A 21,189-nucleotide genomic window follows, 5' to 3' on the forward strand; every position below is an offset into this window, starting at 1 on the left:
ATTACGTATTGCTGTAGCCACAGTACACGGCTTCCTTCACTCTCCATTAGGCTCCACCTGAATGAAATGCTCAGAGACATTAAGGTAATGTTACAGGCCAGTAAAATATTTAAAAGTCCCCTGGGGGTGGAGGACAGGGGAGACTGGGGGTGGCTGTGCAGGGGACTGCAGGGAGGGTGATGGGGGGGGGGGGTTCAACTTCTCTTAGTCTATGCTCTGTCCTTTGTTTCTACCTCGGTCTTCTACTATATGCTGAAGCTTACAGCAGGCCTAAACAACACCACACAGCAGGCCTACACAACACAACACAACACAACACAACACAACACAACACAGTAGACCTACACAACACAACACCACACAGCAGGCCTACACAACACAACACAACACAGTAGACCTACACAACAGAACACCACACAGTAGACCTGCACAACACAACACCACACAGTAGACCTGCACAACACAACACCACACAGCAGGCCTACACAACACAACACCACACAGCGGGCCAACACAACACCACACAGTAGGCCAACACAACACAACACCACACCACACAGCAGGCCTACACAACACTAGCCCCCTCATAAAGACATCAACCCTCAGAGCAAGAAGGATACAGTGTGTTTTACGTTGAGTCCGAACGCATTAAGAATCTATTGAGGTTTGGTGGACTGGAGGAGGTGGAGTAGGAGGAGGAGGAGGATGGATATTTGGTGCTATTGATTTCTCACAAGCTTGTATTGCATCTCAGTGATGACTAATGCCCCCAAACCCTGCTACACTGTGAATTATTAAACACACTGTTTTGGTTTGTGTCAGCTGCAAAGTAATTCTAGATTTGTGACGCTGATATCTGATGATGTGGTATGGGAGTAAAGTATATTTTCTCAGACTTCTCAGGAACTGGACTGACATAGACGATGATGATAGGTCGGTATCGTTGGCTGCTAATGTGGTACGTTCATATTAGGTTCAATTGGAAGAAGTCAGCAGTTCTGCATCCCAAATGGCACACTATTCCCTATAGTACACAGATACTTATGGGCCCTGGTTTAAAGTAGTGCACTAAATAGGGAAGAGGGTGTAATTTGGGACACAGCCCAGGACAGTGATATTGCTGCTTAGTGGCTGGATACATTCCAACATACATTGTGCTGGTGTCACAGGCTTAATCTAAAACCTGACAGATATGAGTAACCTGAGAGAATATGGGATGACAGATTGACCAATCATATCACATTATTGAGCAAGGATGGATTTAAAAAAAGGATGGATGTAAAAAAAATAACACAAAATGAAGTAACAAAGAAAACGAAGAGAGAGAGAAAGAAAGAAAGAGTGCGACCGTGAAAAGATATAGAGCAGAAGATAAAAGAGGGAGAGAGAGAGGGAACAGGAGAGGACGAAGTTAGTTAAGATTCAGGGCTTCACAGCGGCAGAGGGAGCTATCATTACCATACATCAGGACACTAAATGAGGCTTTCAGCGGGCCGTAATAAGAGTTTGATAAATCATCGGGCTAGAATTAACTAGATGTCAAAACAATGTGAGTAGGCTGATGGATATGGGAGGAGGGGCCAATGGCACAGATAATTCTGGCTGGGGTTGGGCAGGACCGACCAGGGGAGGAGGGGGAGACGGGGGGAGAGGGGTGGGAGGGTAAGGGCTTGACAAGGTCAAGTGAGGTGAGGTGAGAATGGATGGAGTGGGAGCACAAGGACATTAGGGTGTTTTTGGCAGGCAGGCTATAAAGGCGAGAATAGGTTGTAAAGAGAGGAATACAGAGAGGGTTAGTGGAATGAGATCTGAGAGAAATGGAGGAAAGGGAATTTGTTTTGAAGCTCTACATTCCAGACTTCTGTCAGTACTTTGTTATCCAGACACAACCCAGGTCAGATATGAGACTGTCTGCTCCGCAGTGGTTGTGGCACACAGCAGCTGAATGTATGATATAGCACTACACAACCCTGTGATTATTCCATACTTAATGCTGTTACACTGTGTCCAAGTGATTTGTCACAGGACTGATTTGGGATGTGTGTGTGCGTGCCTGCGTGAGTGTGTAAGGGGGGTTGGTTATCACACTTCTGATCATGAGCAGGGTTATCACTGTCGTAGTCATTAGGGCGGTTTGTCACAGCTTGTGCTATTTCCTCTCTCCCTCTCTTTCCTTCTCTCTCTCTCTATCCCTTTCCCTCTCTCTGGCCGACGGGGGAAGCTTTAATTGAGCGTCGCTGACCTTTCCTGACTCACCGTGACAACCCTGTCGACGGCGACGGGAGGTGACGCTGGCCCGATTAGTGGTGACAGCGCCGGGCGGGCGGCGCCCGAGCATGGCTAATTCGGTCCCATCATCCTCAGCACTGGTTTAGAGAAGAGGAGAGTAAAGCAGAGGAGAGGAGAGCAGACCAGGGCATTGCCAGGCTCCAGGGGGAGTCATGTCCACTCTCACTGTCCTCAACTCCTGCCTGCTCACTCTGACTGTGTGTGTGTGTGGAGGGGGGAGTGTGTGTGTGTGTGTGTGTGTGTGTAAAATGGATAATGATGTCTCTCTCTCCCTGCCCTCCCCCGCCTGGTGACATTCCTCTCTGGACAGCTGAGGGGGACGTGGCCTGGGGCCTGGGGCCTGGAGCTGGAGGATGGAGAATGGAGAATGTGTACTCAGGCCTGCAGAGACACTGGGCAGACAGCCCCTAGGCCTGCATGGGCCCTCAGCCTACCCAAAACTGGAACTGTGTACTATCTATCTTTACCATCGTATATCTATAGCTGGTCTTGCACATTGTTTGTTAAGTGTGTTTTATACTGAATCTATCTAGTACAGAGTTTTTCTTCCATGTCTACCCCCATACTTGGTATATACATTATATACATGATATACATTATAGACATTATATACTGTACATTATATACATTATATACCAAGATGATACATTGAGCACAACAAGGTCAGATCTATCCTGCTCATTCTGTCAGTCAGTCTGTCCATTTGTCAGCCCATCTGTCCGTACTATTCCGCCATTATTGAGTCAGTCAGTTAGTCTATCCCGAGGCTCCCATCCAAAAGAGTCTCCATTTCAGGCTCCTCAAGTGTGCTTTGCATTTTGACTTTATCTGTCCCAACCTTGCTGCTGGGGGACTAATCCCTGGAAAGCATTGGATAAGACTCCACCATTGACCTACGATACGTCCCAAATGGCACACAATTCCCTATGGGCCCTGATCAAAAGTAGTGCTTTATACATTGAATAGGATGCAACCCTAATATTAGGATTACTTCAGTATGTTGTTTAAGTCTTTAAATGACAAGTGGTCATTCTAATGGTCCTCATATGTTCCAGTAATGAAGCCACTCGTCTGAACGAGAGATTTTAATTAAAGGTACTGCATTAATCAAATCAGTTCAAATGTTATTCATCACATGCTTTGTAAACAACAGGTGTGGACTAACAGTGAAATGCTTACTTACTGGTCCTTCCCAACAATGCAGAGAGAAATAAAATAGAGAAGTAATAGAAAGGTAAAACACGTAATAATAAATACACAATGAGTAACGATAACTTGTCTATATACAAAGATACCAGTATCGAGGCGATGTGCAGGGGTACGAGGTCATTGAGGTAGATAGGTACATATAACTAGGAATAAAGATATACAGTAAACAGTAGCAACAGCGTATGTCGTGAGTCAAAGAAGTTAGTGCAAAAAGGGTCAATGCAGATAGGTAAATAGATAACCAAATAGCTACCCGGACTAACTATTTAGCAGTCTTATGGCTTGGGGTGGAAGCTGTTCAGGGTCCTGTTGGTTCCAGATTTGGTGCATCGATACCGCTTGCCGTGCGGTAGCAGAGACAACTGTCTATGACATGGGTGGCTGAAGTCTTTGGCAATTTCTAAGGCCTTATCTGACACCGCCTCGAGGTTCTGGATGGCAGGGAGCTCGGTCCCTGTGATGTACTGAGCCATACGCATTACCCTCTGTAGCGCCTTGCGGTAGGATGCCAAGCAGTTGCCATACCAAGAGGTGATGCAGCCAAAAGATGTCGTCTTTATTACATCACTCCTCTGACATGCCGTTCCTCAGTACTATGTGTATGAATGTACCTCATGGAATTGAGCTGCTTGCTTGTGTGTGTGTACCTCTCACTCAAGCTAGTGTTTGTGTGAATGTATTTCTCACTGCAGCTGGTGTGTGTGTTTGTGTGTGTGTGTGTGGGGGGGGGGTTGGCTGTGTTCCTCTCTCTGACCCTGCAGTCATTAATCTCACTCCCTTTCTGGGTAACGGACACTGATGGACAGGCCAGTGTTTGCCCACTACGCACACACAAACACCCCTACACACACACACACACACACACACACCTACACACACACACACACACACCGGTGCCTCACTGCTGACAGTTTCAAACCCACACACACACACATACAGTACTCATTCAGTTACTCATTCACAGCGGCTGACAGACTTAAAAGTACTCATTCAATGAATGGTCCTGAACATGCCCTGTGTGTCTGTGTGTGTGGCTACAGGACTTCCATTATGTTAACTGGAGTGAATACAGTCTAGTCCAGCTGCCCAGTCACCTCTTACCCCCTCTGCTGTTCATTCACAGAATATCAATCTCTCTCTCTCTGTTTGTCAGATCATATACTGCCAGAGACCAAACACTAACCCTGAATCTCAGGGAAACGAGCTTACAAAGAAAAAGCAAGATATTTTTTGATAAAACTATACATGGCCATCATATTTCTTATGTTTATCATAGAAAGAATGTAGCCAGATACATTTCCTAGTGTTTTGCTTAAAGTTGATCTTGCATTTTACCAGAGAAATGTAGGCTGGCTACACCGAGAAAAGTACCAGAGAAAGTAGCTCCACATCAGTCAGAGCACTGTCTGCTGATAGAATGCCCGTTCATTAATTCTCATCTGAGTTTAGAACTGCAACTGAAGCACAAAATGAGTCTGATGTCTAGCAGAAATTACAATAAGAAGCATTTTAGATCAAAGTTTGCAAAACGCAGCCAGATATTTGTGTTTTATCTTTTTTTCCTGCGTGAAAAACTTCTGCGTTAACGTGACCCCTAAGTTTAACTTGCTAGTAAGTAAGTGGCTGAATTAATAAGGTGATGGGGCATCATATTGTGTTAGCTTTCTGCCGTGTTTGATAAGTCAAAGCTCTTTGGATTAGTTATTTGTGCAGTTTTTCTCCTCTCCATTCTCGCCCGTCTGCTCCTCCCCCCTCTTCTCTGAGCAGAGCAGGCAGGCCCATTGCCCTAGTGACTCCAGACTCCACACATACACAACGTGTACATATTCTGCTCCAGAGCCAGTACTATTTTTCCTTCAGACAAGCATGCATCAAAACTTTGTTGATTTGCACAATGTCTCTCGTTCACATTCGCTTGTAAATGTCCAAACTCACCAAAAATGGTATTTGGTAGTTCCTACCTATATAAACTCAGTAAAAAAATAAAGGTCCCTTTTTCAGGACCCTGTCTTTCAAAGATAATTAGTAAAAATCCAAATAACTTCACAGATCTTCATTGTAAAGGGTTTAAACACTGTTTCCCATGCTTGTTCAATGAACCATAAACAATTAATGAACATGCACCTGTGGAATGGTCGTTAAGACACTAACAGCTTACAGACGGTAGGCAATTAAGGTCACAGTAACTTAGGACACTAAAGAGGCCTTTCTGCTGACTCTGAAAAACACCAAAAGAAAGATGCCCAGGGTCCCTGCTCATCTGCGTGAACGTGCCTTAGGTATGCTGCAAGGAGGCCAGGGCAATAAACTGCAGATGTGGCCAGGGCAATAAATTGCAATGTCCGTACTATGAGATGCCTAAGACAGCGCTACAGGGAGACCGGACGGACAGCTGATCGTCCTCACAGTGGCAGACCACGTGTAACAACACCTGCACAGGATCGGTACATCCGAACATCACACCTGCGGGACAGGTACAGGATGGCAACAACAACTGCCCGAGTTACACCAGGAACGCACAATCCCTCCATCAGTGCTCAGACTGTCCGCAATAGGCTGAGAGAAGCTGGACTGAGGGCTTGTAGGCCAATTGTAAGGCAGGTCCTCACCAGACATCACCGGCAACAACATCGCCTATTGGCACAAACCCACCGTCGCTGGACCAGACAGGACTGCCAAAAAGTGCTCTACACTGACGAGTCGCGGTTTTTTCTCACCAGGGGTGATGGTCAGATTCACGTTGATCGTCGAAGGAATAAGCGTTACACCGAGGCCTGTACTCTGGAGCGGGATCAATTTGGAGGTGGAGGGTCCGTCATGGTCTGGGGCGGTGTGTCACAGCATCATCGGACTGAGCTTGTTGTCATTGCAGGCAATCTCAACGCTGTGCGTTACAGGGAAGACATCCTCCTCCCTCATGTGGTACCCTTTCTGCAGGCTCATCCTGACATGACCCTCCAGCATGACAATGCCACCAGCCATACTGCTCGTTCTGTGCGTGATTTCCTGCAAGAGAGGAATGTCAGTGTTCTGCCATGGCCAGCGAAGAGCCCGGATCTCAATCCCTTTGAGCACGTCTGGGACCTGCTTGGTTCGGAGGGTGAGGGCTAGGGCCATTCCCCCCAGAAATGCCCGGGAACTTGCAGGTGCCTTGGTGGAAGAGTGGGGTAACATCTCACAGCAAGAACTGGCAAATCTGGTGCAGTCCATGAGGAGGAGATCCACACCAGATACTGACTGTTACTTTTGATTTTGACCCCCTCTTTGTTCAGGGACACATTATTCAATTTCTGTTAGTCACATGTCTGTGGAACTTGTTCAGTTTATGTCTCAGTTGTTGAATCTTGTTATGTTCATACAAATATTTACACATGTTAAGTTTGCTGAAAATAAACGCAGTTGACAGTGAGAGGACGTTTCTTTTTTTGCTGAGTTATGTATAACTTTATGAGCTGGATTGCCTGTCTTTGCAATTTGTTTATTTTCGTTTGCCCTCATTAGCTTATTGAGCTATCAGTCTCCATGGAAATTCGCTATTACTTGTGCTCCTTTTGTTAGCATTCTGGTAATAGACGCCCCAATGGGCTTTTTTGTGTTCTTTGGCACCCCCTTGTGTACTAAACCGATAGTACCGTAAATCCAGGGATGAGAGAATGGCGGTATGACGATATGAAAATCTGGATACCAACCAACCCTACGAACTGTAGAACAAGAAAAAATATAAACTCTTTACACACGATTTGTAAGATTTGTTATGTTGCGCATGCACGCACGGACGCACCCACCCACACATACACACATGCACACACAGTTTGGTTTAACTAACCTTGTGGGGACACACAATTGACTCCCATTCAAAATCCTATTTTCCCTAACCCCTAAACCTTCCTAAACCTAACCCTTACCCTAACCGTAACCCCAAAACCTAACCTTAACCCTAAACCTATCCTTTAACCCTAACCCTAACCCTAAACCTCCTAGAAATAGCCTTTTTCGTTGTGGGGACTAACAAAATGTTCCCAGTTGGTCAAGTATAGTTAAACACACACACACAGACTTTCTGTTAAAACTGGGTAAAAACAGCTCGGCATGCATGCACAGTTCCTCCAGAGCATTCTACAAACATCTGTACTTCCAGAGTCATTGTGAGGTTAGAAACTTAGCCCCACACACTTTACTCTTCCACCCTCCCTTCTTTTCCTCTCCTCCCTCTCTGCTGCCCCCCCTCCCCCCTCTTGTCCAGCCAGCTTGGTTCTTCCACATTTCAAAGCAATTACTTTATGTTGATTTAGCTGTCATTGGGGGCATGTGTTTTAACATGATTTATAGACTGCAGCCCAGTGCCAGTTGACTTGCGATAAATTGCACAACATTCAAAAAGGCTCATTTGCTTAGCATTACATTAGAGGGCCGATGATTGCTACACAAAGTAATGTAAATGAGTTCTGAGAGGCCCCATCACTCACCATGTCATGTACCCAATCCCATTATTATTTATGACTATAATTGCCCCATGTTTCCTCAGGCCAAAGCGTACAACTCATGTGTGTCGTGACAGCTCCACTCTGGCACAGGCTGAGAGAGAGAGAGATGGAGAGGGTGTGTTTGTTTTTGTGTGTGTGTGTACATGCCTACGTACATGTGTGTGAGAGTGTTTGCATTTGTGTGACAGTTTAAACCAATTAGAAAATGATCCTCGGGAGAAAGATACAGATCGACCCAGCAGTCACTGGTGTGTGATTGTGCGTGTGTGTTCGTGCTTGCGTGTGTTTCAAGTTTTAATGTCACAAGCACAAGTACAGTGAAATGCTTTTCTTTCAAGCTCTGAATCCAACAATGCAGTAATCAATATCAATGTAGTACTAAAAATAGCATAAGGTAGAAGAAAAACACACAAATAAAAATAAGAAGAACATGAGAAAGTAAGAAGCCAGAGCCCCCGATGGGGAGCATAATATACAAGGAAATTCTCAAAGCTGCTAATGAGAACCTTGACGACCTTGTACCTAGCCGGTGGGGATTCCGGTGGGGTACCCCCACCCAGGTAGTGGCAGTGCTAGCAACACTGGCTGCAGTAACCCATGGGGAGGGGGTCACACTCAGACATTCAGAGAGGGGGCTTACTATTGTGGCCCAAGTGGCACAAAATAATCAAAGGTATGACTGCATGGAGATGCTTGGGAAAATGGTTACAACGGGGGACCAGAGTGTTTGTGTCTCAGGTGAAGAGGGTGGATCTGATCTCCATCACCTAGGACTTAACATAGATTAAATAGATTAATCAAATCTCACATTGTTGTTCACTTTTGCTCAATCTTGCATGCTTTCTCAAACGGCTGTAACTGTATATGCATTCGTAAATCAGGTCCTTTCTTGAGTTGGGCTCTGGGATGTATCAACCATTGAGCATCTGATCTTATGGTTGGTTGTGGGGGGGGGTTGAGTGTGTGAGCGTGTGAGCGTGTGTGTGGGAGTGTGTGTGAGAGTGTGTGTGAGTTTGTGTCCAGCATCTGTTGCGGGGAGGGGGTAGTGTGTGTTGGAGGGGGGGGGGGGGGGGGGGGGGGGGGGTTCGAACAATTGTTGTAAAAATTACTTGTGTCATGCACAAAGTAGATGTCCTAACCGATAAGAGCGTCTGCTAAATGACGAAAATGTAAAAATGTTAAATAATATCTATTGTTTACAGGAAACCCATTCAACAATTCTAGATGAAGTTGCGTGGAAAAAGGAATAGGGGGTGGGGCGAAATATACTTCTCCCATGGCCTAAGAAACTCAAAGGGGGTGATGATATTAATTAACAGTAATTTCGATCCGAATGTGCAAATTGTCCAAACAGATACGCAAGGTAGATGGATTATTTTAAATATGTTATTGGACCATAAACAAATATAGCTCATTAACCTTTACAGACCAAATAATGATGATCCACACTTCTTTGAAAATATATATAATAAATGATCGACCTTGCAAGCAATTCAAGACTCTATTATTATGGTGGGAGATTATAATACCGTTTTAAATAGCTCAATGGACCGTAAAGGAAATCACACTACAAACAATCACCCTCATGCTCTTAAGGAAATCGTGAATGTCATGGATACATTAGAACTAGTAGATATATGGAGGCTTAAATATCCTGATCTAGTGAGATATACAGTGGGGAAAAAAAGTATTTAGTCAGCCACCAATTGTGCAAGTTCTCCCACTTAAAAAGATGAGAGAAGCATGTAATTTTCATCATAGGTACACGTCAACTATGACAGACAAATTGAGAAAAAAAATCCAGAAAATTGTAGGATTTTTAATGAATTTATTTGCAAATTATGGTGGAAAATAAGTATTTGGTCACCTACAAACAAGCAAGATTTCTGGCTCTCACAGACCTGTAACTTCTTCTTTAAGAGGCTCCTCTGTCCTCCACTCGTTACCTGTATTAATGGCACCTGTTTGAACTTGTTATCAGTATAAAAGACACCTGTCAACAACCTCAAACAGTCACACTCCAAACTCCACTATGGCCAAGACCAAAGAGCTGTCAAAGGACACCAGAAACAAAATTGTAGACCTGCACCAGGCTGGGAAGACTGAATCTGCAATAGGTAAGCAGCTTGGTTTGAAGAAATCAACTGTGGGAGCAATTATTAGGAAATGGAAGACATACAAGACCACTGATAATCTCCCTCGATCTGGGGCTCCACGCAAGATCTCACCCCATGGGGTCAAAATGATCACAAGAACGGTGAGCAAAAATCCCAGAACCACACGGGGGGACCTAGTGAATGACCTGCAGAGAGCTGGGACCAAAGTAACAAAGCCTACCATCAGTAACACACTACGCCGCCAGGGACTCAAATCCTGCAGTGCCAGACGTGTCCCCCTGCTTAAGCCAGTACATGTCCAGGCCCGTCTGAAGTTTGCTAGAGTGCATTTGGATAATCCAGAAGAGGATTGGGAGAATGTCATATGGTCAGATGAAACCAAAATAGAACTTTTTGGTAAAAACTCAACTCGTCGTGTTTGGAGGACAAAGAATGCTGAGTTGCATCCAAAGAACACCATACCTACTGTGAAGCATGGGGGTGGAAACATCATGCTTTGGGGCTGTTTTTCTGCAAAGGGACCAGGACGACTGATCCGTGTAAAGGAAAGAATTAATGGGGCCATGTATCGTGAGATTTTGAGTGAAAACCTCCTTCCATCAGCAAGGGCATTGAAGATGAAACGTGGCTGGGTCTTTCAGCATGACAATGATCCCAAACACACCGCCCGGGCAACGAAGGAGTGGCTTCGTAAGAAGCATTTCAAGGTCCTGGAGTGGCCTAGCCAGTCTCCAGATCTCAACCCCATAGAAAATCTTTGGAGGGAGTTGAAAGTCTGTGTTGCCCAGCGACAGCCCCAAAACATCACTGCTCTAGAGGAGATCTGCATGGAGGAATGGGCCAAAATACCAGCAACAGTGTGTGAAAACCTTGTGAAGACTTACAGAAAACGTTTGACCTGTGTCATTGCCAACAAAGGGTATATAACAAAGTATTGAGAAACTTTTGCTATTGACCAAATACTTATTTTCCACCATAATTTGCAAATAAATTCATTAAAAATCCTACAATGTGATTTTCTGGATTTTTTAAAATCATTTTGTCTGTCATAGTTGACGTGTACCTATGATGAAAATTACAGGCCTCTCTCATCTTTTTAAGTGGGAGAACTTGCACAATTGGTGGCTGACTAAATACTTTTTTTCCCCACTGTACATGGCGGAGACTCAATCAAGCTAGTCGTCTTGACTACTTTCTTATGTCATTCTCGTTGGCACCAAAAGTTTAAAAAGTGTTGATAGGGGACAGAATGCGGTCGGACCATCATATAATTGGCATATACATTACTCTTACTGAATTTCCACGTGGGCGAGGATATTGGAAATTTTATCAAGGCCTATTGGATGATAACTTGTTTTTAACTAGGACAGAGGAATTTATAACTGATTTTTTCTGACATAACATAGGTACAGCAAATCCCCTTATTGTATGGGACACCTTTAAATGTGTCACGATCGTCTGAAGAAGCGGACCAATACGCAGCGCGTGGAGTGAACATGATGACTTTATTTAATTAAAGCAACCACGAAAAACAACAAATGACGATAGTGAAGTCCTCTGTAACACTGACAGAAACATGGAACAAAAACCCACCAACCAAGGAGAAACCACACAGTTTAAATATGGCTCCCAATCAGAGATAACGAGCCGAACAGCTGACACTCGTTACCTCCGATTGGGAGTCATATGACTAATCAAACACAATCACCCAACATAGAAATGAACAACCTAGACACCCCAACATAGAAATACACCCAAACAAATGAAAATGAACAACCCTGGCTCAAATATCAAAGTCCATGGAGCCAGAGTGTCACAGTACCCCCCCCCCTAAAGGTGCGAACTCCGGGCGCACCAACATAAGGACTAGGGGAGGGTCTGGGTGGGCGTCTGTCCACGGTGGCGGCTCTGGCCCCGGTCGTGATCCCCACCCCACCACAGTCACCACCTGCTTCAGTAGCCTCCTCCCAATGACCACCCTCCAACTAACCCCACCTGGACTAAGGGGCAACACCGGACTAAGGGGCAGCACCGGACTAAGGGGCAGCACCGGGATAAGGGGCAGCACCGGGATAAGGGGCAGCACCGGGCTAAGGGGCAGCACCGGGCTAAGGGGCAGCACCGGGCTAAGGGACAGTACCTGACTAAGGGGCAGCACCGGACTGAGGGGCAGCTCCGGACTGAATGGCGGATCCTGGCTGGCTGGCTCTGGCGGATCCTGGCTGGCTGGCGGATCCGGGCTGGACGGCTCTGGCGGATCCTGGCTGGACGGCTCTGGCGGATCCTGGCTGGACGGCTCTGGCGGATCCTGGCTGGACGGCTCATGGCTGGCTGACGGATCTGGCTGCTCATGGCTGGCTGACGGATCTGGCTGCTCATGGCTGGCTGACGGATCTGGCTGTTCATGGCTGGCGGAAGGCTCTGGCTGATCCTGTCTGGCGGACGGCTCTGGCTGATCCTGTCTGGCGGAAGGCTCTGGCTGATCCTGTCTGGCGGAAGGCTCTGGCTGATCCTGTCTGGCGGAAGGCTCTGGCTGATCCTGTCTGGCGGAAGGCTCTGGCTGCTCCTGTCTGGCGGAGAGCTCTAGCGGCTCCGGTCTGGCGGACGGCTCTGAAGGCTCATGGCAGACGGGCGGCTTTGCAGGCTCAGTACAGACGGGCAGTTCCTGCGGCGCTTGGCAGACGGACAGTTCAGACGGCGTTGGGCAGACGGGCAGTTCAGACGGCGTTGGGCAGACGGACAGTTCAGGCCCCGTTGGGCAGACGGGCAGTTCAGACGGCGTTGGGCAGACGGACAGTTCAGGCCCCGTTGGGCAGACGGCAGACTCTGGCTGTCTGAGGCGCATCGTAGGCCTGGTGCGTGGTGCCGGAACAGGAGGTACCGGGCTGAGGACACGCATCTCAGGGCTAGTGCGGGGAGAAGCAACAGGGCATGCTGGACCCTGAGGACGCACCGTAGGCCTGATGCGTGGTGCCGGAACTGGAGGTACCGGGCTGAGGACACGCATCTCAGGGCTAGTGCGGGAAGCAGGAACAGGGCATACTGGACCCTGGGGACGCACCGTAGGCCTGATGCGTGGTGCCGGAACTGGAGGTACCGGGCTGAGGACACGCATCTCAGGGCTAGTGCGGGAAGAAGCAACAGGGCATGCTTGGCCCTGGGGACGCACCGTATCCCTGGTGCGTGGAGTAGGAACAGGCCGGGCTGGGCTGGCGACGCACACCGTAGGTTCTGTGCGTGGAGCAGGAACAGGCCGGGCTGGGCTGGCGACGCCCACCGTAGGTTCTGTGCGTGGAGCAGGAACAGGCCGGGCTGGGCTGACGACGTACACCGTAGGTTCTGTGCGTGGAGCAACAACAGGCCGGTCCGTACTGGGAACACACACCACTGGCCTTAACCGGGGCTCAGGAACGGGCCGGACCGGACTGGTAACACACCTCAGTCTCTCACGCCGTGCCACAACAACTTCCCTCCCTCTACTCGCCAATGGCTCCCGTACTCCGATAGCCTTCTCTCCACGTCTACCTGTGGCAGCCTCCTGCTGCCCAGCTGCCCAAGCCATGTGCCCCCCCCAAAAAATTTCTTGGGGTTGCCTCTCGTCCACGGGCTTCCAGCCTCGCCTCCGTGCTGCCTCCTCATACCACCTCCTCTCGGCTTTGGCTGCCTCCAGCTCTTCACGAGGGCGGCGATATTCTCCCGGTTGTGCCCAAGGACCCTTTCCATCCAAAATCTCCTCCCATGTCCAAGAATCCTTGATAGGCGTCCATAAATCCTGTGTAGGTAGGTCCTGTTGCCGCTTGACACGCTGCTTGGTCCTTTTATGGTGGGTTTTTCTGTCACGATCGTCTGAAGAAGCGGACCAATACGCAGCGCGTGGAGTGAACATGATGACTTTATTTAATTAAAGCAACCACGAAAAACAACAAATGACGATAGTGAAGTCCTCTGTAACACTGACAGAAACATGGAACAAAAACCCACCAACCAAGGAGAAACCACACAGTTTAAATATGGCTCCCAATCAGAGATAACGAGCCGAACAGCTGACACTCGTTACCTCCGATTGGGAGTCATATGACTAATCAAACACAATCACCCAACATAGAAATGAACAACCTAGACACCCCAACATAGAAATACACCCAAACAAATGAAAATGAACAACCCTGGCTCAAATATCAAAGTCCATGGAGCCAGAGTGTCACAAAATGTGCCTTTAGAGGCCATGCAATTCAGTACTCATCTCGAAAACAAAAGCAATTTAGGTCAAAAGAGTCCACACTAACAAGGGAAATAGAAGGTCTAACAGAACAGATAGATAGCAATAAAAACTGTAACATAGAGGCTCAGAATAAATTAGAGGAAAAACCAAAAGAAATGGAGAAACTTATTCAAGAAAGATCAAGTGTAATATATTATAAAAATAAAGCAAACTGGATGGAATATGGGGGAAATGCACCAAATTCTTTTTTAATCTTCAACATAGGAATGCTACCAAAAATAATTTATTGAAACTGGTTACAAATGACGGAGTCACCCATGATTCACCAAATTATATTTTGAAGGAGGAAACAAAGTACTTTAAGCATGTGTTTTCATTTCAGTCGCCTCCATCTCCTCTAACTGAAGCAAATTGTAGAGATTTTTTTTCTCTTGATAATGTAAAATTAACAATTGATTGGAACAATTGTTGGAAAAATTACTTGTGTCATGCACAAAGTAGATGTCCTAACCGACTTGCCAAAACGATAGTTTGTTAACAAGAAATTTGTGGAGTGGTTGAAAAATGAGTTTTAATGACTCCAACCTAAGTGTATGTAAACTTCCGACTTCAACTGTATGTGGTGAAATAAGTATAGCCAGTTATAACTGTAATGGCTTAGCAGATAATAACAAAAGAAGAACAATATTTACATGGCTCAAAGAGAAGGAATATAATAGGATAAAGTCATCCTTCTACCCCCCCTTACCCACCCCCCCCCCCCCCCAAAAAAAACAATATATATATATAAAAATATTGTAAAGTGGTTGTCCCACTGGCTATCATAAGGTGAATGCACCAATTTGTAAGTCGCTCTGGATAAGAGCGTCTGCTAAATGACGAAAATGTAAAAATGTAAAATAATATCTATTGTTTACAGGAAACCCATTCAACAATTCTAGATGAAGTTGCGTGGAAAAAGGAATGGGGGGGGGGGGGGGGGTGGGCGAAATATACTTCTCCCATGGCCTAAGAAACTCAAAAGGGGTGATGATATTAATTAACAGTAATTTCGATCCGAATGTGCAAATTGTCCAAACAGATACGCAAGGTAGATGGATTATTTTAAATATGTTATTGGACCATAAACAAATATGGCTCATTAACCTTTACAGACAAAATAATGATGATCCACACTTCTTTGAAAATATATATAATAAATTATCGACCTTGCAAGCAATTCAAGACTCTATTATTATGGTGGGAGATTATAATACCGTTTTAAATAGCTCAATGGACCGTAAAGGAAATAACACTACAAACAATCACCTTCATGCTCTTAAGGAAATCGTGAATGTCATGGATACATTAGAACTAGTAGATATATGGAGGCTTAAATATCCTGATATAGTGAGATATACATGGCGGAGACTCAATCAAGCTAGTCGTCTTGACTACTTTCTTATGTCATTCTCGTTGGCACCAAAAGTTTAAAAAGTGTTGATAGGGGACAGAATGCGGTCGGACCATCATATAATTGGCATATACATTACTCTTACTGAATTTCCACGTGGGCGAGGATATTGGAAATTTAATCAAAGCCTATTGGATGATAACTTGTTTTTAACTAGGACAGAGGAATTTATAACTGATTTTTTCTGACATAACATAGGTACAGCAAATCCCCTTATTGTATGGGACACCTTTAAATGTGCCTTTAGAGGCCATGCAATTCAGTACTCATCTCGAAAACAAAAGCAATTTAGGTCAAAAGAGTCCACACTAACAAAGGAAATAGAAGGTCTAACAGAACAGATAGATAGCAATAAAAACTGTAACATAGAGGCTCAGAATAAATTAGAGGAAAAACAAAAAGAAATGGAGAAACTTATTCAAGAAAGATCAAGTGTAATATATTATAAAAATAAACCAAACTGGATGGAATATGGGGGAAATGCACCAAATTCTTTTTTAATCTTCAACATAGGAATGCTACCAAAAATAATTTATTGAAACTGGTTACAAATGACGGAGTCACCCATGATTCACCAAATTATATTTTGAAGGAGGAAACAAAGTACTTTAAGCATATGTTTTCATTTCAGTCGCCTCCATCTCCTCTAACTGAAGCAAATTGTAGAGATTTTTTTTCTATTGATAATGTAAAATTAACAGCCATACAGAAAGACTCATGTGAAGGTGAAATTACAGAGGAGGAACTTCTGGATGCAATTAAAGACTTTATGTCCGGGAAAACTCCAGGGTTGGATGGCATACCAGTCGAGGTATACCAAACCTTTTTTGATATACTCAGAGGACCGTTATTAGCATGTTTTAACCACTCCTATGTAAATGGTAGATTATCAGACACTCAAGGAGAAGGCCTGATTTAATTATTACTGAAACAGGATACAAGTGGAAAATATAAAGATCCAGTCCATTAAAAGAATTGGCGGCCCCTTACACTTCAGTGTTGTGATGCAAAAATCCTAGCAAAATGTATAGCGCATAAAAGGTATTGTCAGACATTATTCATTCTAATCAGACAGGTTTTTTACATGGCCGATACATTGAAAAATGAAAAATCTGGGAAGCCAGGCCTACTATTCATAGTAGACTTCGAAAAGGCATTTGATAAAGTACGACTGAGGTTTATATATAAATGCCTGGAACATTTCAATTTTGGACAATCTCTTATAAATTGGGTTAAAATCATGTATAGTAACCCTAGGTGTAAAATAGTAAATAATGGCTATTTCTCAGAAAGTTTTAAACTGTCAAGTGGAGTAAAACAAGGTTTTCCACTATCGGCATATCTATTTATTATTGCCATCGAGATGTTAGCTATTAAAATCAGATCCAACAATAATATCAAGGGATTAGAAATCCAGGGCTTAAAAACAAAGGTGTCATTGTACGCTGATGATTCATGTTTTCTTTTAAATCCACAACTTGAATCCCTCCACAGCCTCATAGAGGATCTAGATACATTTTCTAACCTCTCTGGATTACAACCAAATTATGATAAATGTACTATATTATGTATTGGATCACAAAAAAATACAATTTTTACATTACCATGTAGTTTACCAATAAAATGGTCTGATGGTGATGTGGATATACTCGGAATACATATCCCAAATGAAATAAATGATCTCACTTCAAAAATATTTAATAGAAAGTTAGCAAAAATAGATAAGAACTTGCTACCATGGAAAGGTAAATACCTGTCAATTTGTGGAAAAATCACACTGATTAACTCTTTAGTATTATCCCAGTTTACCTATTTGCTTATGGTCTTGCCTATGCCTAGCGAACAGTTTTTTTAATTATATGAGAAAAAAATATTCCATTTTATTTGGAACGGCAAGCCAGACTAAATTAAACGGGCCTATTTATATAATGAATATGAATTAGGAGGACAGAAATTATTAAATATTAAAGCATTAGACCTATCACTAAAAGCTTCAGTCATACAAAAATGTTACTTAAATCCGAACTGGTTCTCTAGCAAACTAGTAAGATTGTCTCACCCCAATGTTCAAGAAGGGACTTTTTCCCTTTATTCAGATTACAACCCCTCACTTTCAGATATTTGAAAAGGAAATCATCTCCCATATATCACTATTTCTAAAACAAGCCATAGAAAGTTGGTTGCAATTTCAATTTAATCCTCCAGAAATGACAGAACAAATATTGCAACAAATATTGTGGTTAAACTCAAATATACTAATTGATAAAAATAACTTTATTTTTTGAGAAAATGTTTAAAAAAGGTATAATCTTCGTAAATGATATTATCGGTAGGACTGGTGGAGTTATGTCGCACATGCAGCTAACAAAAACATATATGGAAATGTCTGCTCTACCCAAAATTACAACCAAATAATTGCAGCATTACCGCAAAAATGGAAGAGGAAAGTGGAAGGTTGAAAAAGTAAGGAACTTGTCTGTCGGCCTTGCATTAAAGAACATAATTGGTTAAAGAAAATTGTGATAAATAAAAAAGTTTACCAGTTTAATTTAAGGACCAAAAGATTGACAGCCGTCCCATATAGATTGCAAAATAGTTGGGAAGAGAATTTTGACATACCGATTCCATGGCATAGTGTTTATGAACTGATACGCAAAACAACGACGGATTCAAAAATTTAATTTTTCAATTTAAATTCTTATATAAAATTCATGCTACCAATAGAATGATATTTGTATGGGGGATACAATCTTCCCAGCTCTGCAGATTTGGCTGTGAAGAGACAGAATCAGTAGATCATTTGTTTTGGTACTGTCCATTTGTAGCTTGTTTCTGGACACAGGTCCAGGAATGGCTGAAGGATTGCAATATTTGCATGGAGCTGACCCTGCAGATAGCACTACTGGGTGATCTGAAAAGTCATAGTCAATCGATCAATAATATAATAATACTTTTAGCAAAAATGTTTATTTTCAATTCACAATCTGTAGAAACAATGAGAACAGAAAGGTTCAGAACTTTTGTAAAACATCACAGTACAGTTGAAAAATATATGGCAAATAGAAATCCTATATGGATGGTGTTAAGCGATAGATGGGTGGTGTTGAATGGAGTTGAAGGATGGGACTAATAACAACTAACAACAACTAATAACAACAAGATAACTAATGTAAAGCATACTGTGTCCATAATAAGTATATAGGTTATATATTGTGAGCTTTTGTGAAAGAGCACAGTTAGAAAGATATGGCATATAGAAGCATACCAGATGGACATCATGAAAATGATCGGAGGAAGTTCAGGAGTAAAAACCAACGAAATATAATTAGTGACTGTGTCCATAAAATTTATATAGTATGTATAAGCATGAAGTAGAGGCCTAAGCATTGTTGTTCACTAGTTTACTCCAATTAGGGAGGGGATGGTGGGGTTGGAAAGTAATAAAGGGAAATATATATATTTTAAAAGGATATGTATGTATGTATGTATATATGTATGTATGTGTATATATATGTGTATGTATGTGTATATGTATATATATACATATATATGTATATATGCGAGAAAAAAAAGAAAAAAAAGAAAAAAAACATATGGGGGATTGGAAGTGATGCAGACAATTAAATTGATGGAAGTTACAATCTATCTGCAATATTAAAGCTGATCTACCCCCCCCCCCCCCCCCCCCCCCCCAAAAAAAAAAGAAAAGAAGCTATATACAGGGTCAATTCCAATACCATATTTATAATGCGCAAGGAGTAATTGAGGTAGATATATTTAGGGGGTAAGGTGACTAGGCATGAGGATGTATGATAAACAGAGTAGCAGCAGCGTAAATGAAGATTGTGTGTGTGTGTGTGTGTGTGTGTGTGTGTGTGTGTGTGTTTGTGTGTGTGTGTGTGTGTGTGTGTGTGTGTGTGTGTGTGTGTGTGTGTGTGTGTGTGTGTGTGTGTGTGTGTGTGTGTGTGTGTGTAGAATCAGTATAAATGTGTGTACATGTTATGTCTGTGTTGGAGTGTCAGTGTGCGTGAGTGTATAGAGTCTTGTGAGTGTACATAGAGACAGTGCAAAAATATAAATAAATACAAGGGTCAACTCAGATAGTCTGTGTAGCCATTTTGTTAGCTATTTAGCAGTCTTATGGCTTGTTGGTGTCAGACTTTATACACCGGTACCACTTGCCGTGCATAAGCAGAGAGAACAGTCTATAGTTTGGGTGGCTGGAGTCTAACGCTTTTCTGGGCCTTCCTTTCACACCATCTGATATAGAGGTCCTGGATGGCAGGGAGCTCAGGCCCAGTGATGTACTGGGCTGTCCGCATCAGCCTCTGTAGCGCCATGCGATCGAGAACGGTGCTGTTCAAATCAAATCAAATGAAATGTTATTTGTCACATGCGCCGAATACAACAGGTGTAGACCTTCCCGTGAAATGCTTACTTACAAGCACTTTACCAACCATGCAGTTCAAGAAAGAGAGTTAAGAAAATCAGTACTAAATAAACTTAAGTAAAACATAAAATAAAAAGTAACAATAATATAACAAAACTCGAGGTTATATACAGGGGGTACCGGTACCGAGTCAATGTGCGGGGGTACAGGTTAGTCGAGGTAATTTGTACATGTAGGTAGGGGTAAAGTGACTATGTATAGATAAGAAACAGCGATTAGCAGCAGTGTAGGGGGGGTCAATGTAAATAGTCCAGGTGGCCATTTGATTAATTGTTCAGCAGCCTCATGGCTTGGGGGTAGAAGCTGATAAGGAGCCTTTTGTACCTAGACTTGGCGCTCTGGTACTGTTTGCCGTGCAGTAGCAGAGAGAACAGTCTATGACTTGGGTGACTGGAGTCTTTGACAATTTTTTGGGCCTTCCTCTGACACCGCCTAGTATATAGGTTCTGGATGGCAGGAAGCTTGGCCCCGGTGATGTACTGGGCCGTACGCACTACCCTCTGTAGTACCTTACGGTCGGATGCCAAGCAGTTGCCATACCAGGCGGTGATGCAACCGGTCAGGATGCTCTTGATGGTGCAGCTGTAGAACTTCTTGAGGATCTGGGGACCCATGCCAAATCTTTTCAGTCTCCTGAGGGGAAAAGGTGTTGTCGTGCCCTCTTCACAACTGTCTTGGTGTGTTTGGACCATGATAGTTTGTTGGTGATCTGGACACCAAGGAACTTGAAACTCTCGACCCGCGCCACTACAGCCCTGTCGATGTGAATGGGGGCATGTTCGGCCCTCCTTTTCCTGTAGTCCACGATCATCTCCTTTGCCTTGCTCACGTTGTGGGAGAGGTTGTTGTCCTGGCACCACACTGACCTCCTCCCTATAGGCTTTCTCATCGTTGTCGGTGATCAGGCCTACCACTGTTGTGTCATCAGCAAACTTAATGATGGTGTTGGAGTCGTGCTTGGCCAC

The 21,189-nt window shown here is 43.9% G+C and overlaps 1 pseudogene across 1 annotated transcript in view; it reads right to left on the reverse strand.

Moving 5' to 3' along the window:
* Nucleotides 1-270: 270 nt before the first annotated feature.
* LOC311144374 (calcium-activated potassium channel subunit alpha-1a-like) overlaps nt 271-21,189 on the reverse strand; it is a 53,125-nt pseudogene continuing 32,206 nt past the window's right edge. The window contains exons 12-13 of the transcript in view: nt 2,257-2,366; nt 271-293 (exon numbers count right to left, since the gene is read on the reverse strand). The product of the transcript in view is annotated as a calcium-activated potassium channel subunit alpha-1a-like (transcript). The remainder of the gene's footprint in view (nt 294-2,256; nt 2,367-21,189) is intronic.

This window comes from Coregonus lavaretus (genome assembly GCF_964263955.1).
Source record: "Coregonus lavaretus genome assembly, chromosome: 17".
NCBI classification, from domain to species: Eukaryota; Metazoa; Chordata; class Actinopteri; order Salmoniformes; family Salmonidae; genus Coregonus; species Coregonus lavaretus.